Here is a 20201-nt window from a genome sequence, read left to right as displayed (position 1 = left end):
ACTTGGTTTATTGACCATCCATTATCCCATTTGCTCCTTGAACTTCCAACATGACTTACTCATATTTCTCATCGTGGATGTATTGTACATCGCACGTGTTGTAGGCCAACAGACCAATACCCTAATGAATATCCCCCATGTGACATGAATTTATGTCTCATGTGAAAGTTTGTCTTACAGACGTATTTTATGTGGTCAATTATTGACCTACTAAAGGTTAGTCCTCGGGGGAGTTGAGTGTAGTTCATTTTTTACCCGTTAGTCGTGGGGGAGTTCGAAGGAATCTCTCAAAATCCCCGTTAGTCGTGGGAGAGCTTAGAAGAGTCTCCCAAACTCCCTAGAAAACCCGCGTTAGTCGTGGGAGAGTTTGAAAGAAATTCTTGAACTCCCTGTTAGTGGTAAAACCTTAGAATGCTGGGGAGTTGGTTGTTTTGGGGAGTTCTGGGGAGTTTACAGTGTATTGCCTCACTAAAAATCTCTCAAAAGAGTAGAGATTTTAGATGAGTCTCCCAAACTCCCTAAACTCAAAATCGAACTCTCTTAATCTCCCTACACTCTCTTACACTCCCTCAAAATCCCTAAGATTCACAATACATTAAACTCCTCCCAACTCACCCGTGGACTAACCCCCTGCTAGTTAGACTACGAGTCTTAACTAATGAATTGAACATATATAGTTCACAATTCAAGGTTATGAAGGATGAAGCATGAAGTGTCTACTGAGACAACAACATTTTGTTTGGACCATAGACGTCGAGTCTGATGGGTAACTGATGATTATGACATATCATTATACTAGATGAGGCATAAATGATAGTCTAATGACTTGGATTGCTAATCATCGGCTTACTGATATTGCTAGATCGATCATAAACCATTATGATGTGTCAAAAATTTGACAGGAAGTCATATGAAGATGATCATTGTTGAATGATCACAAAAGGTTAATCCTCTATCCACATGTCATGAGTAATTCGAATGACAAGCAGAGAGATTATAATATTAAAATAATGGTCAACTGATGAATCAACTAGGTGGTTGATGGACCAACTGAGTATTGGTTGATGAAGCAATAAAATACTGATAGCTGGATCAGTATGAACTTGTTTGAGGGTGAAAACAATTTCTGTTGATTTTGGTAATTTCGAGTGTGTGGGTGAGAAACGAGTCTAAACCCTAAACAATGTACTGCAAGGGAGTACTTTGATTCGAGAGATCAATCTGTACAAATCCAGCCTAAACCAAGAAATGGACGTTCCAGACTTGCTTCGGTCACAAAGTGAAGGAGAAGGGTTGGTCTAGGGAGGGAAGCGAAGAGAGTGTTGAGACCAGAATAGTTGATTCGGGAAGAGTAGTTGTTTGACGACTTGTATCAAAAAGTGGAAAGCTAACCGATAGGAAAGCTAACAAGTGATTTCTGAGTGTTGTATTCTCCTGACCAAAACTTGTCTTTGGTGGAAATAGGTGAAACCTATTTATATAAGTCGCAACAAAACGTACCCTGGTCTCGTAAGAAGTGGAAACAGTTGAGTAAATGGAAGAAAATGGTAACGGGTAACGCTTGGAATTGATGTTTCCATAATGAAGGAAATGTTTCACCATTACTTCTTGTATTTACTAACCCCCAACCCTTATGACACTTTCCTGTAACGGGAGTAGTGTACACCGCACCCTGTAAACCGCCAGACCAATACCCTGATGAGCATCCCCCAGTTTGTGACATGTTTTGATGTCTCGAGTGTTTTTGTGGAAAACGTGTAGCATGTTGCCACGTATGGCGTGGCCAAAGGATTTGGCGTTTGTAGCCAAGTTGGTGTCGTGACCAAAGAATAGGCATCGTAGCCAGGTTGGTGTCGTAATCAAGAGTTAGCATCGCAGCAAAGAAATTGTCACGAGTCGTTTGGTGGCAGGTTTGTACGGATGAGATCTGCATCTCAGGAGGAAGGTTATCCGTAGATTGTTGCAACCCTTCGTTTGGCAGCCAGCGGCATGGTTGCAGCGCTTGCATGCTCTTGGCACGGCCAAATTAGGGTTTTGGCGTCGTGGCCAAGAATTGGCGCCGTGGCCAAGATATTGCCACAAATCGTTTGGTGGCAAGCTTGTACGGATGAGATTCGTATCTCAGGAGGAAGGGTGGTCGTTGATTGTTGCAACCCTTCGTTTGCAGCTAGTGGCATGGTTTAGGCGCGGCCGAGCTAGGATTTTGGCGTAGTTTAGGTGCGTCCAAAACTAGGGTTTTGGCATAGCTTAGGTGCAGCCAAAATTAGGGCTTGGCATTGGGCCAAAGTTGACATGCATTCGGTGGCAAGCTTGTACGGCTCAGGAGGAAGGGTGGCCGTTGATTGTTGCAACCCTTCTTTTGGCAGACAGAGGCATGTGGTAAGGCCGGCATGGCTTTGGCATCTTTTAGGCGCGGCCAAAATTAGGATTTTGGCAAAACCGTGATGTTTGGCCTTGGGCCGGAAGTTTCCATGCGTTAGGTGGCGAACTTGGACGGCTGAGATATGCATCTCAGATGGAAGGGTAGCCGTTGATTGTTGCAACCCTTCGTATGGTAGCCAGCGGCATGTGGTAGGTCCGGCTTGGCTTTGGCATATTTTAGGCGCGATCAAAATTTGGGTTTTGGAAAAACCGTGATGTTTGGCCTTGGGTCGTAAGTTTCCATGCGTTAAGTGGCAAACTTGGATGGCTGAGATCTGCATCTCAGATGGAAGGGTATTCGTTGATTGTTGCAACCCTTCGTTTGGCAGCCAGTGGCATGTGGTAGGTCCGGTATGGATTTGGCGCGGACATGTGGCTGACATGGTATGCCATTGGCACTGTGGTGCGGCTGGCATGGTTGGCATGCCTTGGCGCGAATATGTGGCTGGCATGGTATGCCATTGGCACTGTGGTGCGGCTGGCATGGTCGGCATGCCTTTGGCGCTAAGATTTGGCTGACATGGTATGCCATTGGCACTGTGGTGTGGCTGGCATGGTCGTCATGCCTTTGGCGCGGATATGTGGCTGACATGTCATGCCATTGGCACGATGGTGCGGATGGCATGGTCGGCATGCCTTTGGCGCGGAGATGTCGCTAGCATGGTATGCTATTGGCACGGTGGTGCGGCTGGCATGGTTGGCATGCCTTTGGCGTGAAGATGTGGTTGGCATGGTATGCCATTGGCACTGTGGTGCAGCTGGCATGGTCGGCATGCCTTTGGCGCGGAGATGTGGCTAGCATGGCATGCCATTGGCGCGAAGATGTGGCTGGCATGGTCGGCATGCCTTTGGCGCGGAGATGTGGCTGGCATGGTATGCCATTGGCACGGTGGTGTGGCTGGCATGGTTGGCATGCCTTTGGCGCGAATATGTGGCTGGCATGGTATGCCATTGGCACTGTGGTGCGGCTGGCATGGTTGGCATGCCTTTGGTGCGAAGATGTGGCTGGCATGGTCGGCATGCCTTTGGCGCGGAGATGTGGCTGACATGGCATGCCATTGGCACGGTGGTGCGGCTGACATGGTTGAAATGACTTTGGCGCGGAGATGTGGCTGGCATGGCATGCCATTGGCACATTTGGCTAGCATGCGTGGCTGGCATGTGTAGAGTTGATGCCAGTCAGTACCGAGGGCTCTGTCGTGGAGCATGGCATATACATAAAAAAGGTACCCGGTAATTTTACGCAGTCATGTTGAATGGTACAATAAATTTTCTAGTGGCGACATTATTACTCAAGTGTGACGTCACTGTTTGACTAAGGTTTTACGATTTTAACCCTAAGCTAAAAACCACCATCAACATTAAGTCTGCTTAGCTCGGAATAGGGGCTTTGTTGCGAGGTAAGCATAAGATGGTGACACACAAGGATAAAATCGAAACGACAAGTCATGAAGAGATGGTCAGGAAGATCCGTCTAACCTTTTTCAGGAGGTAAGGAGAATTCGTGATTCTTGTGTTGGTGGCTTTGCATAGATTCTGCTCGTGGTGCTGCTAGCTAGGCTGCGGAGTGGTAGAGGTGGTTGTTGTCCAGGATGCAAACGGTTGGCGTCAACTTCACTAGGCTAGGGATGGGCGCCGGCTTTGCACGGTGCTGCCTTTGCATGGCGCGGGTTGTTGGCTCTGCGTGGCGTGGACTGTTGGCGTCTCTTGCTGGCTCGGTTGCCTCTTTCCATGCGTGGCTCGGGTAGGAAATACGTTCCTTATTCATATCCCAAAGTATCACGTCCATATGAAAAGCGTTAACTTCTCCTCCTCATGTTATTCCGCCGGTTTTGCTTCCAAGTTCCGGGGCTGACAGTACAACAGTAGTGATAACGCATGCCAGCATGTTCCAAACACGTACTTCCTCGTTTTTTTTATCAAACCCTAATTGACTCTCATAGACAAATATCTTTTCCAGCCGATATCACGCCTTAATTCATGACTGGTGGAAAGTCTTCCTTTTTCGGATTTCATCGCTCTGCTGAATATAAGAGGCGATCTTGAATCCTTCGTTCGTACAGATCGTCTTGAAATCACGTCTATCCTCTTTACAGGTATCGTCTCGTGCTTTTTCCTGGTTCCTCACTCTGTTTTCTTGTTCATGTAGATTTTTGGTGCAGATAGGGTGAGAACTTATCTCATCTTTTGATCATGTGGTAGATAACGGGATCCTCCAGTGACAACCGCACCCCTGACTCTTCGCAGAGAAGCTTTGGGATCGACAAAAACTGATTTTCTTCTCATGAGGAGGCATTGGGAAGAATTAACTCTCTGTTTTGTGAAGCTAGCGAAATGCTTCAGGGCATGCCTTTCACCTATTTATGTGGAGTGCGGATGCATGCTCAGGCTTTCATGACTCTGGTGGACATGGAGAAAAAGCGGGGAGATGATGAAGCATTCCAGCAGGTTGAGATACCTCAGGGCAACGAAAATTCTTCACAGCCCAGCGCTAGGGTTGAACAACTCGCCTCTCGGTTCAAACGGCGGAAGACTGAGTCTGTGAAACTTCTAGGGTAGATCCAGCTTAATTTCCCTGCCCGAGACGGTGTCATAATCCTTGATTCCGATGTGGATGAACCGGGACACCCTCGAAAGCCCGCTAAAAAAGCTTTCGAGGAAGACACCGCTGTGGTTGACGAAACTGAAGCAACTTTTGGAGTGGACGCCGAAACTGCTGTCAGGGACGTTGGAGAAGCTGTGGTGGCATATGCTGAGACGGTTGTTGAAGTGGGTGTTGGAAAAGAGGCGGAAACTGTTGCTGCTGAGGCGGGTTCCGGGTGGGACGTCGGAGTTGCTGTTATGGAGGCCGCTTCTGAATGGAACGTTTGTTGTCCAAAAGATTGTTGGGGAAAGTGCTTGAAAGTGCTCTGACAGAGGCGGTGGCAATCCGGGCGTCTGATGACCAGTTTCCCTTTTTGTCGTTTCTCTTTGGTGTGTAGTCGCTTTGATGTTTCACAAATTCATTTTCATCTTCTTTGTATTTATGTCGAAGTTATGGTTTCGCCAAATAACATCCCGCTTATTTAGATTCTTTGAATAAAACCTCTTTTTCGAAAGGGTCCAAAGCCTTCATCAAAATAAGTTGTTTGATATTCCATACCTTTCCTGTCATCTGGTGATTCCTTGTACATTCTTCCCTTCAAAGTTTCGGGTAAAGTGTTTTTTGCAGGGCTTCGACTTTTCTGGTCGTGATTTGATGGGTAATGGTTTCCTGATGATTCAGGATTTATTTAGTGTTTTTACTTTGAGATTCAGGAGACTCGTTAGAAAGGAAAGGTATGCCTTTTGAATAGGAATCGAAACCCCAATTGAGAATTCAAACGGTGCATTCATCTTGGAGGAAATGAAAATATTTAGTGGAAAAGGAAATAGCTGAAGGAAATACTAAAGGAAAAAAAGAAACGTTGGAGGAGAAAGTAGCGCAGTGCTTTAGGTATTGAAAGGCTTGAGCCATCGTGAGTGAATCTTCACGCCTTCCGACTTATCAGCATTGATGAGTTTGCAGTAACCGCCTAAGAGGATGTCTGCCACCAGATATGGATCATCTTCCCTTTCTTCGGGCAAACCAGTTCGAACAGCCATCCTTACTGTTATGTTTCCGACTTGAAATGAGGTCGCCTTGACTACCACGTCTCCAATTTGAAACGAGTTTAAGTGTTGTGTAAACGTTTGACTCTTGGTCCCATCATCTTTGACTGCAGTTTCCAAATTCTTGGTGAAGCGTTTAAAGGGTCCAGAACCCCACTCACATCTCTTAAATGTGTCCGTGCTGAAAATCGGATCGAGTCCCCATGACGGGTTAAGAGAAGAAGTGACTGGTTGCAGAGAAGGTTGCTTGACCATACTTACTTGCTTTTGGGATCTATGAGCGAGCGCGGACGGTCTTTCCTCGGGAAATCGAGTTCCATTGGTAAGATTTTTGTACGGAAGCAGGTTGGACGGCTTGTTGGAAAATCTTTCGGTCGACGACACTAGCAGAGGGGATGCTCTCAATTTGGATTTGTTGTCGAATACCTAAGAACTCCCCAGGATCATGTCATAACTTGAAAGTTCTTTGACAATGTGGAATTTGCCACGCCTTATAGCATCTCCCATCTTGATCTCCAGGCTAATGTAGTTGTATGCGTTCATCGCTTCTCCTTCTGAATTCTTTACCACTGATGGGGAATGGGTATCCTCTTGCTTCAAAATTCCCGCAGCTCTCAGGGTCTTGATGGTAATGATAATTGAAGTCAGAGGCTGCATTGATCAAAGTGTTGTCGAGTTCAGTTCCCCTTAGATAGGCCGTGGTTAGCAGTCCCAGTTGTGTTTTTCATCGTTGTCCCCTAAAAGAGTCGGGGCTTCTGGCTAGCTTTCGTAACCGGAAAAAGTCGTTTGCCCGACACAACACGATTGAGGGACGTGAAGATGTATTGACGCTGCTTCTTGGAAAGGTAGAGAATTTCGCACACATGTTGCATCATGGATTGTACAGTTTCGTGTACGGAGTCCCCAGGGATTTCGCAATTTCTGACTGGAAGGGGATCTCTATGCACTCCCTCATTTCCCAGCTGAAGTTCCCCCGCCTCTACCTTCTCCTTGAAGATATGCTTTAGTCTATTGCAGTCGCTGGTCGGGCGGTGAAGAAACCGGTGATAGCGGCAGTATTTGGGGTGCTCCATCTCTGCCTCGGTCGGTGGGCGTCTGGGGTGGTAGTCTGATGACATCGTCCTGAATCCATGCCTCTAAGAGTTTGATCACTTTCTCTATCGGGAACGGGAAATCCATGGCGTTTTCTCCAGCTTCATGACGACGCATGGGAGCCTTAGCGGCGGCCCTCCGTGGCGGAGCCGCTCGTTGTGCTGGTGCCGCGCGCTTAGGCTGTTGATCTGCCACTGGGGACTTCCTTTTCCCTCATTCGTCCACTACGCTCACAGAGGAGGGACCGGTGTTGTATTGCTTGTTGACGAGACGTCTACCTCCCCGAGTTTCACGTATGTCCTTGCTTCTAATTGGCCTGGTTCTTTCTAACAACGCTGGTGCCATTGTGGCCGATCTTTTTGCAGCCTCATGGAGTTCGGAGAACGACTGGAACCGCAGGTTCTCTAGTAAGGCGCGATAGATGGGAGCCATACCGTTGATGCAGGAATTCACCAATTGATGTTCGGTCACGTTTGGGTCGTGACAGTCTAGCGCTTGAACCCTGAATCTCTTGACAAAATCATTTGGATGTTCGTTATCTCGTTGGAATATCCTTCCTAGATCCGAGAAGGTAACCTGCTCAGTCACGAAGAAGTACTTTTTGTAGAAAGTTGTAACCATGTCACCCTAGTTGGAGATGATGTTTGGTGTGATGTTGTTGTACCACGTGTATGCTCTTCCGGTAAGCGACTTCGAAAACTCCCTCAGATGGAGGACGTGGTTGTATTCGTGTTCGCCTAGGTACTCCAGGAATCGAGATATGTGTTCACGTGCATTCCCGGTGCCGTCGTATAAGGTGAATTGAGGAGAAGCGTATCCTCTTGGAAGATGAATTATTTGTATTTCAGGTGGATAAGGAGGTTGATGCTGATGCATGTCTACATCATCACTTTTGATTCGATTCCGAAGAAGTTGTTCTAAATCTTCTCGCGTGACGAAATTGGACGGTTGATTTCTCTTCAATGGGGTTCTGGCGTGCGTTTATTCGTCTACATAGGTATGCCCTGCTGAGGTGCCGGTGCCAGGGGTATTGGAGGTGTTCTTCATCGACTCTGGATGGCGCGGCTCCTGTGGTAGCCGCTCCGTTAGGGTATTGAGAAAGACAAGTACTTGTTTCTGAGTCAAGGCCATGTCCGTCTGGGCTCTAGCAAGAACCTTCTGTCTTTCCATCAAATCAAGAATGGTGATGTAGGGGCGGATTCCTCTGGCTCCTCCGGTTTCTCGTCCTGATGATGGAGTAACTGTAGTCCTAGTGATGGTCGGAGGCGTCATACCCGATGAAACATTAGGGGCGGCAGCAGTAGCTCTGGCCCTGGTGACTGGTGGAGTAACACTTGAAGGAGCACTTTCTGTGTTACTGGGATTGGTAGGCGGCGTAGAAGCGTTAGGGGTGGCAGCATCTCTAGACCTGGTGATTGGCGGTGTAACACCTGAAAGAGCGCTTTCCGTGCTGCTGGGATTGGTAGGCGGAGTGTTAATGCCGCTGGGAGGAGTGTTAGCAACAGGGACGGTTTCCGAGATGGTGTTCTCAGGGTTCGTTGCTGACCCGGATTTATGTTCTACCATATTGAGTTTGGAATTGAAAGACGAAATTGAAAGCTAGAAGTTGATATTGTAACCGAGAGACTGATCTCCCACTGTGGTCGCCAAAAGGTTAATCCTCTATCCACATGTCATGAGTAATTCGAATGACAAGCAGATAGATTATAATATTAAAGTAATCGTCAACTGATGAATCAACTAGGTGGTTGATGGACCAACTGAGTATTGGTTGATGAACCAATAAAATACTGATAGCTGGATCAGTATGAACTTGTTTGAGGGTGAAAACAGTTTCTGCTGATTTTGGTAATTTCGAGTGTGTGGGTGAGAAACGAGTCTAAATATTAAACAATGTACTGCAAGGGAGTACTTTGATTCGATAGATCAATATGTACAAATCCGGCCTAAACCAAGAAATGGTCGTTTCAGACTTGCTTCGGTCACAAAGTGAAGGAGAAGGGTTGGTCTAGGGAGGGAAGCGAAGAGAGTGTTGAGACCAGAATAGTTGATTCGGAAAGAGTAGTTATTTGACGACTTGTATCAGAAAGTGGAAAGCTAACAGATGGGAAAGCTAACAAGTGATTTCTGAGTGTTGTATTCTCCTGACCAAAACTTATCTTTGGTGGAAATAAGTTAGACTTATTTATACAAGTCGCAACGAAACGTACCATGGTCTCGTAAGAAGTGGAAACGGTTGAGTAAATGGTAACGGGTAACGTCTGGAATTGATGTTTGCATAATGAATGAAACTTTTTACCATTACTTCTTGTATTTACTAACCTCCTCACGCTTATGACACTTTCCTGTAAGTTGTAACGGGCGTAGTGTACGCCGCACGCTGTAAACCGCCAAACCAATACCCTGATGAGCATCCCCCAGTTAGTGACATGTTTTGATGTCTCAAGTGTTTTCGTGGAAAACGTGTAGCATGTTTCCACGTGTGGCCTGGCCAAAGGATTTGGAGTTTGTATCCAAGTTGGTGTCGTGACCAAAGAATAGGCATCGTAGCCAGGTTGGTGCCGTGACCAAGAGTTAGCATCGCAGCCAAGACATTGCCGCGAGTCGTTTGGTGGAAGGTTTGTACGGATGAGATCTGCATCTCAGGAGGAAGGGTAGCCGTAGATTGTTGAAACCCTTCGTTTGGCAACCAGCGGCATGGTTACAGCGCTTGCATGCTCTTGGCACAACTAAATTAGGGTTTTAGCATCGTGGCCAAGAGATTGCCACAAATCGTTTGGTGGAAAGTTTGTATGGCTGAGATTCTTATCTCAGGAGGAAGGGTGGTCGTGATTGTTGCAACCCTTTGTTTGCAGCTAGTGGCATGCTTTAGGCGCGGCCGAGCTAGGATTTTGGCATAGTTTAGGCGCGGCCAAAACTAGGGTTTTGGCATAGTTTAGGTGCGGCCAAACTTAGGGCTTGGCATTTGGGCCATAGTTGCCATGCGTTCGGTGGAAAGCTTGTACGGCTGAGATTTTCATCTCAGGATGAAGGGTGGTCGTTGATTGTTGCAACCCTTCTTTTGGCAACCAGCGGCATGTGGTAGGGCCGTCATGGCATTGGCATCTTTTAGGCGCGGCCAAAATTAGGGTTTTGGCAAAACCGTGATGTTTGGTCTTGGGCCGAAAGTTGCCATTCGTTAGGTGGTGAACATGGATGGTTGAGATCTGCATCTCAGATGAAAGGGTATCCGTTGATTATTGCAACCCTACGTTTGGCAGCCAGCGGCATGTGGTAGGGCCGGCATGGCTTTGGCATATTTTAGGCGCGGCCAAAATTGGGGTTTTGGCAAAACTGTGATGTTTGGCCTTGGGCCGGAAGTTTCCATACGTTAGGTGGCGAACTTAGACGGCTGAGATCTGCATCTCAGATGGAAGGGTAGCCGTTGATTGCTGCAACCCTTCGTTTGGCAGCCAGCGGCATGTGGTAGGGCCGGCATGGCTTTGGCATATTTTAGGCACGGCCAAAATTGGGGTTTTTGCAAAACTGTGATGTTTGGCCTTGGGCCGGAAGTTTCCATGCGTTAGGTGGCGAACTTGGACGGCTGAGATCTGCATCTCAGATGGAAGGGTAGCCGTTGATTGCTGCAACCCTTCGTTTGGCAGCCAGCGTCATGTGGTAGGGCCGGCATGGCTTTGGCATATTTTAGGCGCGGCCAAAATTAAGGTTTTGACAAAACCGTGATGTTTGGCCTTGGTACGGAAGTTCTCATGCGTTAGATGGCGAACTTGGACGGTTGAGATCTGCATCTCATATGGAAGGGTAGTCGTTGATTGTTGCAACCCTTCATTTGGCAGCCAACGGCATGTGGTAGGGCCGGCATGGCTTTGGCATATTTAGGCGTGGCTAAAATTAAGGTTTTGGCAAAACCGTGATGTTTGGCCTTAGGACGGAAGTTGCCATGCGTTAGGTGGCGAACTTGGACGGCTGAGATCTGCATCTCAGATGGAAGGGTAGCCGTTGATTGTTGCAACCTTTCGTTTGGAAGCCAGCGGCATGTGGCAGGGTTGGCATGGCTTTGGTGCGGAGATTTGGCTGGCATGGTATGCCAATTGCATTGTGGTGCAGCTGGCATGGTATGCCATTGGCACTGTGGTGCAGCTGGCTTGGTCGGCATGCCTTTGGCGCGAATATGTGGCTGGCATGGTATGCCATTGACACTGTGGTGCGGCCGGCATGGTCGGCATGCCTTTGGCGCGGAGATGTGGCTGGCATGGCATGCCATTGGCACGATGGTGTGGCTGGCATGGTCAGCATTTCTTTTGCGCGGAGATGTGGCTGGCATGGCATGCCATTGGAACGATGGTGTGGCTGGCATGGTTGGCATGCCTTTGGCGCGGAGATGTGGCTGGCATGGCATGACATTGGCACGGTGGTGCGGCTGGCATGGTCGGCATGCCTTTGGCACGAATGCTGGCATGGTATGTCATTGGCACTGTGGTGCGGCTGGCATGGTCGGCATGCCTTTGGCGTGGAGATGTGGTTGGCATGGCATGCCATTGGCACAATGGTGCGGCTGGCATGGTCGGCATGCCTTTGGCGCAGAGATGTGGCTGACATGGTATGCCATTAGCACTGTGGTGCAGCTGGCATGGTCGGCATGCCTTTGGCGCGAAGATGTCGCTGGCATGGTATGCCATTGACACTGTGGTGCGGCCGGCATGGTCGGCATGCCTTTGGCGCGGAGATGTGGTTGGCATGGCATGCCATTGGCACGATGGTGCGGCTAGCATGGTCAGCATGCCTTTGGTGCTGAGATGTGGCTGGCATGGCATGCCATTGGCACGATGGTGCGGCGGGAATGTTGGGCATGCCTTTGGCGCGGAGATGTGGCCGGCATGGCATGCCATTGGCACGGTGGTGCGGCTGGCATGGTCGGCATGCCTTTGGCGCGAAGATGTGGCTGGCATGTTATGTCATTGGCATTGTGGTGCGGCTGGCATGGTCAGCATGCCTTTGGCGCGGAGATGTGGCTGGCATGGCATGCCATTGGCACGATGGTGCGGCTAGCATGGTCGGCATGCCTTTGGCGCGGAGATGTGTCTGGCATGGCATGCCATTAGAACGGTGGTGCGGCTGGCATGGTCGGCATGCCTTTGGTGCGGAGATGTGGCTGGCATGGCATGCCATTGGCACAATGGTGCAGCTGGTATGGTTGGCATGCCTTTGGCACGGAGATATGGCTGGCATGGCATGCAATTGGCACGGTTGCCTTGCATGCGTGGCTGGCATGTGTAGAGATGATGCCAGTCAGTACCGAGGGCTCTGCCGTGGAGCATGGTATATACATAAAAAAGGTACCCCAGTAATTTTACGCAGTCATGTTGAATGGTTCAATGAATGTTCTAGTGGAGACATTATTACTCAAGTGTGGCGTCACTGTTTGACTAAGGTTTTACGATTTTAACCCTAAGCTAAAAACCACCATCAACAGAAATATTGCTTCCTTGAATATTAATAGCTGAGCCAATATTGTTTTGCAGAGCAATTGATAGTTGAATCGATTAGAATATTAGTAGCTGGACCGAATATTATATTATTAAGAAAAATATTGACTGTTGAATCAATACAAAACTATTGGTGTTTGAACTTGTTCAGAATTATATATGCTCTGCAAAGCATTGAATGACTGGGTAAAAATCCACCACGGATGAGAGCGGACCGGCCATTGATGGTGATGGACCGACATGTGGCGCCCAAATGCTTGGTTAAGCATTCACCAAAGTCATTTGCAGAGCATTTTGTGTGTATATGATTAATTAATTTTTAATCATAACTAAAATTAGTACTCTCAAGAACATTAGGAAAACAATGGGGGTACCAAAATGCACCGCCAACTTTTTCGTAGGCAATCTGTATGGACAACCTCAACACAACTCAGGGAGTTAAAACTCAATCAAGGAAAGTGTCTCTAGTTATATCTTTATCTCTCTTGCGATTAGAACATTTAAAAAATTGAATTCGTGAGCTTAATCAAAAAGTGAGTTCTTGAACAGTACCAAAGAACAATGTCTAAGGATCAATCAAGTCATATCCAACAAACTAGGTCGGACGTATCTACGATCAACGCATAACCTGTGATATTTTAATTGTAAACAATATAATGCGGAAAAAGAAATAACACAGACACCAGAAATTTTGTTAACGAAGAAACTGCAAATGCAGAAAGACCCCGAGACCTGGTCCAGATTGAACACCAAACTATATTAAGCCGCTACAGACACTAGCCTGCTACCAATTAACTTCGGTATGAAATGTAGTTGAGTCCGAACTCAGTCTCCCACTGATTCAAGTACAGTTGCGCTCTGTATGCCTCTTGAATCCCAGTAGGACTCCACGTAATTGATTCTCTTAGATGACTTCACATCAACTAAGAGTTGCTTCAACTCAATTTAAGACTTTAAACCAAATCTGCCTCCCACAGTTTAAGCCTATATAATTGATTTCCTCATTTATGATCTAAATGGGTGATCAGATCAAACGATAGATCTAAGTGATGGAAAGCAATATCATCTTGGAAAAAGTCTTGTTATCCTCAAAATCTGGACTTATGCAACCCGAAGTGCAGCCTAGATTATTATTCACCTGACAAGTATAAAACTTGTGGGATCACAAAGTTGAGACGAAGAGAACTTTGTGATTTATATCTATCTTGTTCAAGTGATAGATCAACAATCGAACAAGATCAGGATATTTAAGTAATTAAGATAAAAGATATCTGGACCTGACTTCACGAATCCCAATAAAGTCTTTGATAGTCGCTAAACCTTAAAAGGGTTTTTGGAGAGGACGAATCTAGATACAACTAGGACACACCAAAAAGTAGTGTTAGGATTCAAAGATCCCAACTGCCAAGAGTTCCCCTTATATAGACTTCAAAGCATATGTTGCTTTAGGTTTAAGCTAAGATAGCTTTGGAACCAAGAAAAACTATTCACCGTTAGATGAAAGCTTTGAATATTATTCACATATACAAGATTAGGTATACCGTAATAGATTTGTGTACAAAGACTATGTTCAACATGGTTAGCCGAAACTAGCAGAGTTGAACTTGAAAGCTTAACACTCATTTCCATGAACACAAAGACATTGATCTTGAGTCGCAATCATGTGATCAAATAAGTCTAGTATTAATTAGAGAATTAATCAAATACAAATCATCTCGTAGAAATAATTTAATCGCATTTGAACACAATCGACATTGTTGTAAATGCACAAAGTACAAATACTCTTCGTTCGTAAATCAGCTGAGTCATGGTACGCAGACCGGTTTGCAAACTTATGAGAAAAACTGAGTTCCGGAGTTGACATAACTTTTCAGTTCACGTACCGGTTTGCAAACTTAGGTGCAAACTGAGTTCCAGAGTTTACAAAACTTTTCTGTTTGCGAACCGGTTTGGAATTCTTAAAACTTTACCGGTTTCAGAGTTCACAGAACCTTTTCAAATTGCGTACTGGTTTGGGTACTAAACTGGTTCAAGAATATTAAAACGTATTGGTTCACATACCGATTTGGATACTTAAACCCGGTTCCCTTACCAAAGTTCCAAAATGGTTTGTATATGAATGTACATACGAATACGGATCACGAAACAAACAAATTTTTCCATGATGTGCATATGAATATGTGTATCACACAAATCTGCAAGTCGATATATAGCTACTCTGCTATGTTACGAATACATGTAATACGGCTTCAGATATATAACAATTATCTCGTTTGTAAGACTGATAACACTGTCTTGTATTCCAAATATAGTAGTTTTATATTTCTCTAAATCAATTCGAACATAACATCAATGACACATATCACTGTTCCAGGCTATTTTTCGAATGATAAACTTGAATCATGATTTGTTTCCGAACAATAAATTGTTCTCCACCGAAATTGATCAAGTATGAACAAATGTTCATTAAGCTTAGTCATTATATTTCGAGAAATTCATAAACTAAATAATTAGTTCTGGACTCGAAATTCTTGTCTATGCAAGCTAGTCTAATTAGTTATGCGACAATCGTCTCAGGGATAAAAAGGTGAATATAACTTGAGAAATATGTGGCTCAATCTTCACTTACCTTTTGTTGATGAAGTTCTCCAAAAGCTTCGATTGATCTTCGCCTTCGAACGGTAAGCAAATGAATACTGGTTCGTTTCTCAACTACCTCTATCCTAGGCCAAGACTTAACTAATTGTAGACTAGAAATCAAGATATAGTTTTGACAACTAAATTTGATAACAAGCTTGATATGGCAACACTTGTGAGTTCGACTGACCAATGAGTGTCAAAACCGGACATTGGTGGTAGTGGGACCAACTGATGGTGTTTGGATGATGGTTCAAGTTGTTGGAGAGAGTTTGAAAAATATGGACAATAGAGGATTAATTAGTTCATTAATTAATGAAGGAGATGGGACCGGCTTTTGGTAGCCAAACGATTGGCTATTGCCGGTAATGGTGACGTGCCCGTTTCGCCATGTCATCCGCGGACCATTCCTAAGAATTTTGATATTTTCAGATAGTTCATCGAGCATTATTTATCTTTTTAGAAGAATTTAAGTTTGACTGAAACTCTTAAATTTGCTTGAAAGACAAGTGTTTGGAAATATTAAAATAATATTTTTAAAATATTTTTTTTCTGGCAGCAAATCATGATAGTTGCAGGACCACTTGATTTGCAAACTATTTGGTCCATGAAGTAAAATTTGAAGAGATATGGAAATAAAGACTTTTGATCAAAAGAGGAAGTCCTTGAAAGAGGAAAGGGAAACCTAATAATAATAAAATAATATTATAATAAGAATAAAAAAGGAAAGGGGATGGGGACCGACCAAACCGTCAACTTGACCAGCCGCGTGGGCCCATCTGTGCGATTTCTATTATTTTATTATTATTTTTTCTCTCTTCCTTTCCTTGTTTGATTAGACTTCTGTATCCTTGTTCATCCGATGATCTTGGTATATTTTCAGTTTGGCTATTATCGTAGGGTTTGCATTGTTAGAGCATTCCTCGGTCGAACTCGCATGCGTTGCTATCTCAAGCATGTTTGTCAATGTTGGTGATCAAAACTATGAGTCTCGATTTCTAGTCTATTATAGCCAAGTCTCGAACTAGGATAGAAAGTGTAGTTGAGCTCAAGGACTTCATGGTGATTCATCATACAAGTAGAAGAACTACTCAAAGAACCGGTGGAACTTCTCGACAAAAAGGTATGTAAAGACTTGAACTTATCTGTCACTCAAAAGTCTATCTACTCTATATCCTACTCTTTGAGACAAGAAGTCGTATGATATATATATATATATATATATATACTTGGATTATACACATTTGGTATTTCGAGCCGAGTATACCTCTCCTATCTATATCTCGAAATATGTGTTGGTAAGATTTTCGCTTCGATCAAGTTTATCTTTACCATGTGACGAAAGACATGATATGTTTCAATCATCTTGAAAATTGCTTTGACGAGAAATGGTGTAACAACTATATAACGTCCTCTAAGAATGTTTCAATGATTGAAATGAGAGTTTAGATTACATAACCAATGATGGACATAAGCATTGTTATGGAAACACATTTATGTATAAGTCATATTCCTTGAACCAAAGTTTGCGAACCTGTAGATCAAGAGAACCGAAAGAATGGCATGAGCCGAGTCCACGAACTGTCGAAGTTCTCAAACCCGAGAATTTCTGCTGGAGTTGACAGACTACTTGCGTGAATCTAAGTCCGCGAACTCAATTGGAGAACCCAGTCCGCGAACCGGCGAAGTTCTCAAACCCGATAATTTCTGCTTGAGTTTTTAAACTTTGCCAGGTAGCTTAAGCCCGCGAACCTAGTCTGTGAACTTGAGAAGGTTATATATCTGAAGATGATTTCTGAACTTAAACTTAAAAAGACTAAGGAATGCAGTTTGCAAACCATGGCTATAAAAGTTCATGAACCGATTCAAGTGAATCAAATCATCTTTGCTTTAATTGTGTCTTGTGTAGTACATGAGATTTCCTTGCAATTGAACAACTCTCTAACTAGTTCATTTTGAAGTCATTTAAACTAGTTATGGTGAAAAAGAACGTGGTTGATATGAAATGCTCATATGGCTAACCTTTTGGTTAACTATTGTTGAACCAACAAGTGCATACGTTTGGGTACGGTTAACAAACCTGGAAGCGTGCATTGTCAAGTGTGTGCAACAAGCTAAGTTTTCGATCTAACGGTTGGGAAATATTAGGTTGAATCTAAATCAAGTTTTCATCTAACGGTGAATATTGAATTCTTTGTTACTAAGCTAAGATTGATTGCAAAACCTGATTTGAAAGACTATATAAAGGAGACATCTAGTATTGTGCAAAACTAATCCCCACACCTTACGTGTGATACTAGTTTGTATACTAGAGTCGGTTCTCCGTTAACCTTTGGTTTTCTTCTTCTAAAACCAGGTTAACAACTTAAAGACTTCATTGGGATTGTGAACCAGACCGATACTATTTTTATAGTAGTTGTGTGATATGATCCTGCATCTTATATCGTGCGAGTATAATCAGATTGATCGGCTTGAGATTGATATCTCCGATAGGAAAGATAAAAAAGTAATCACAAACATCTTCGTCTCATTGTTTGTGATTCCGCGACATCTTGTTTCGCTACCATACGATTAAGATTTTTGTGAGGTGATTGATGACTCTAGGCTGTTCTTCGGGAATATAAGACCGGATTATCAATTGGTTCCTGTTCACCTTGATTATTATCAAAAGACGGAAAAAACCTTTAGGGTTTATCTGTGGGAGATAGATTGATCCTTTGATAGACTTGTCTATGGGAGACAGATTTGTTTATTGACAAAGCCTGCGATTTTGGGTCGCAACAACTCTTAGTTGTGGGTGAGATCAGCTAAGGGAATCAAGTGTGCAGTATCCAGCTGGAATCAGAGGCGTAGGGAATACAATTGTACCTTGGATCAGTGGGAGACTGATTGGGGTTCAACTAGAGGCCATTCCGAAGTTAGCTTGGAGTAGGCTAGTGTCTGTAGTTGCTTAATACAGTGTGAGTTCAATCTGGACTAGGTCCCGGGGTTTTTCTGCATTTGCGGTTTCCTCGTTAACAAAATTTCCGGTGTCTGTGTTATTTCAATTTCCGCATTATATTGTTTTATCTTTATAATTGAAATAATACAGGTTGTGTGTTAGATCATCAATTAGAGTAATCCAACATTTGATTGTTGATTGTCATTGATTGATCCTTGGATATTGGTCTTTGGTACCATCCAAGTTATTCCTTGTGTTTGATTAAAGACTTGATGATTTCTATTAGCTCGAGTAAATCAAAAGAAAAGAGAGATATTAACTCCTTGAGATACTTTTACCTAGATTGAGTGTGACTGTCTAGTTGTTTCTCTAGAAAGTATTTCGGAGTTCGTCCATATAGATTGCTAAGCGAAATATTGGGTGGTGTTGTTAGACCCCCGCTTTTTCAATTGGTATCAGAGCTGGCAAACACGTTCATGACCTTACAAGTCTATGTTTGTAGCGATCTGACTCTATGGACAGAGGTGCTATCTCTATTAACGTACCACCAGTCTTCGATGGCTCAAACTACCCATAGTGGAAAGTTGCTATATGTGCGTTTCTTCAAGCACGTGATTTTCGAACCTGGGTACATGTTGTTAAGGGCTATGAGCGATGTATCTTTACCTAAGGATGTTGGTAGTTACAGTCCTGAAGAATCTCTTGCTGCAATGCAAAACTCCGACGGATTGAATGCTATCAGACGGGTCATTACCACAGATCTTCAGCACTATGTGTCTACCTGCACTAAGTCTAAAGATGCCTGGGATATCCTAGAGACTGTATTTGAAGACAATAGATACGTTTCTAGGAAGCATGCCATCGATAGAAGAAATAACCTCAACACCCTCTCCAAAAATGCTTCTTCTGGAAAGGTAAAAGTTCTTGATCAAATTTCTACTCAAACCATTGCCTTCAATGCCGTTTCCGACACAAGTGAAACCTCTAACTTGTCTTGGGCTGATGAATGTTGCTCAAATGGTCAATGGTTCGATAAACCATTATTAACAGAAAGGATCAATGAATTTGTAAAAAGGAGCATTAGATGTGATAAACATTAACTGTCAGTTTTGACAGCTAATGATTCTAAGAAAGAAAAATCCTCATGTGTCAACGTTTCGAATACGTCTGAAGGATGTGATGAACCCTCAACTCATGCAACAGAAACATCCTCATACTCAAGTTACGATCCAGAATTTGAGTCTGACATAAAGATTTTTGAATTCTTGAATAGAGAGGTTCTTCAAGAAAATCTTCAATTAAAAGCTTCATTGAAGAAACTAGAATCATTAATCCAGGTGAAAACTCTTGAGATAGACTGTCTCAATGATGAACTCACCAGAACCATTGATCTAAAGGAAAAAGAGATTAACACTCTTAAGGATGATCTACAAAGATTATCTGGAAACTCTGACAAAATTTCAGCAATGTTATTTGGTCAGAAGTCCTTTGGAAACACAAATGGTTTAGGAGCTAAAGGAAAAACTGTTGGCTTTGTCAACCCTGTTGTTTCTATTAATCATGGAATAAAGGTTGACAGTTGTGATAAAAAGAAGGAATCTCAACAAGACAAATGATGCTTGATTTGTTCGTTCTGTGGGAATGCAAATCATGTTCAAAGCACGTGTTGGATATTCAAGAGGTACAACAAAAGAACTTCCAGACTGCAAAAGAACATGCAAAAGATGAATCTGGATAATCAACATGGGTCTCAGAAAACCAATGCTTCCAGAATCAGAAGAGGTAGGAAATCTGGTTATACAACAAACCTTGGTAAACCACTATGTGGTAAACAAGGGGAGCGTTTGGCTCACAACGTCTCTATCTAATACCAGAGACGTTCGCATCCTCATCTTTAACTTGAAAAAATGGGGTTTTGCGTCTTTGTGGCTCAAGTATCTGTATTTTTGTTAAGAAAATATTTCCTCTAACAATAAGGGTTCTTTAAACTACAG

This window comes from Papaver somniferum, chromosome 2 (genome assembly GCF_003573695.1).
Source record: "Papaver somniferum cultivar HN1 chromosome 2, ASM357369v1, whole genome shotgun sequence".
In the NCBI taxonomy this organism is placed as follows: domain Eukaryota; kingdom Viridiplantae; phylum Streptophyta; class Magnoliopsida; order Ranunculales; family Papaveraceae; genus Papaver; species Papaver somniferum.
This window is presented reverse-complemented; position numbering follows the sequence as displayed.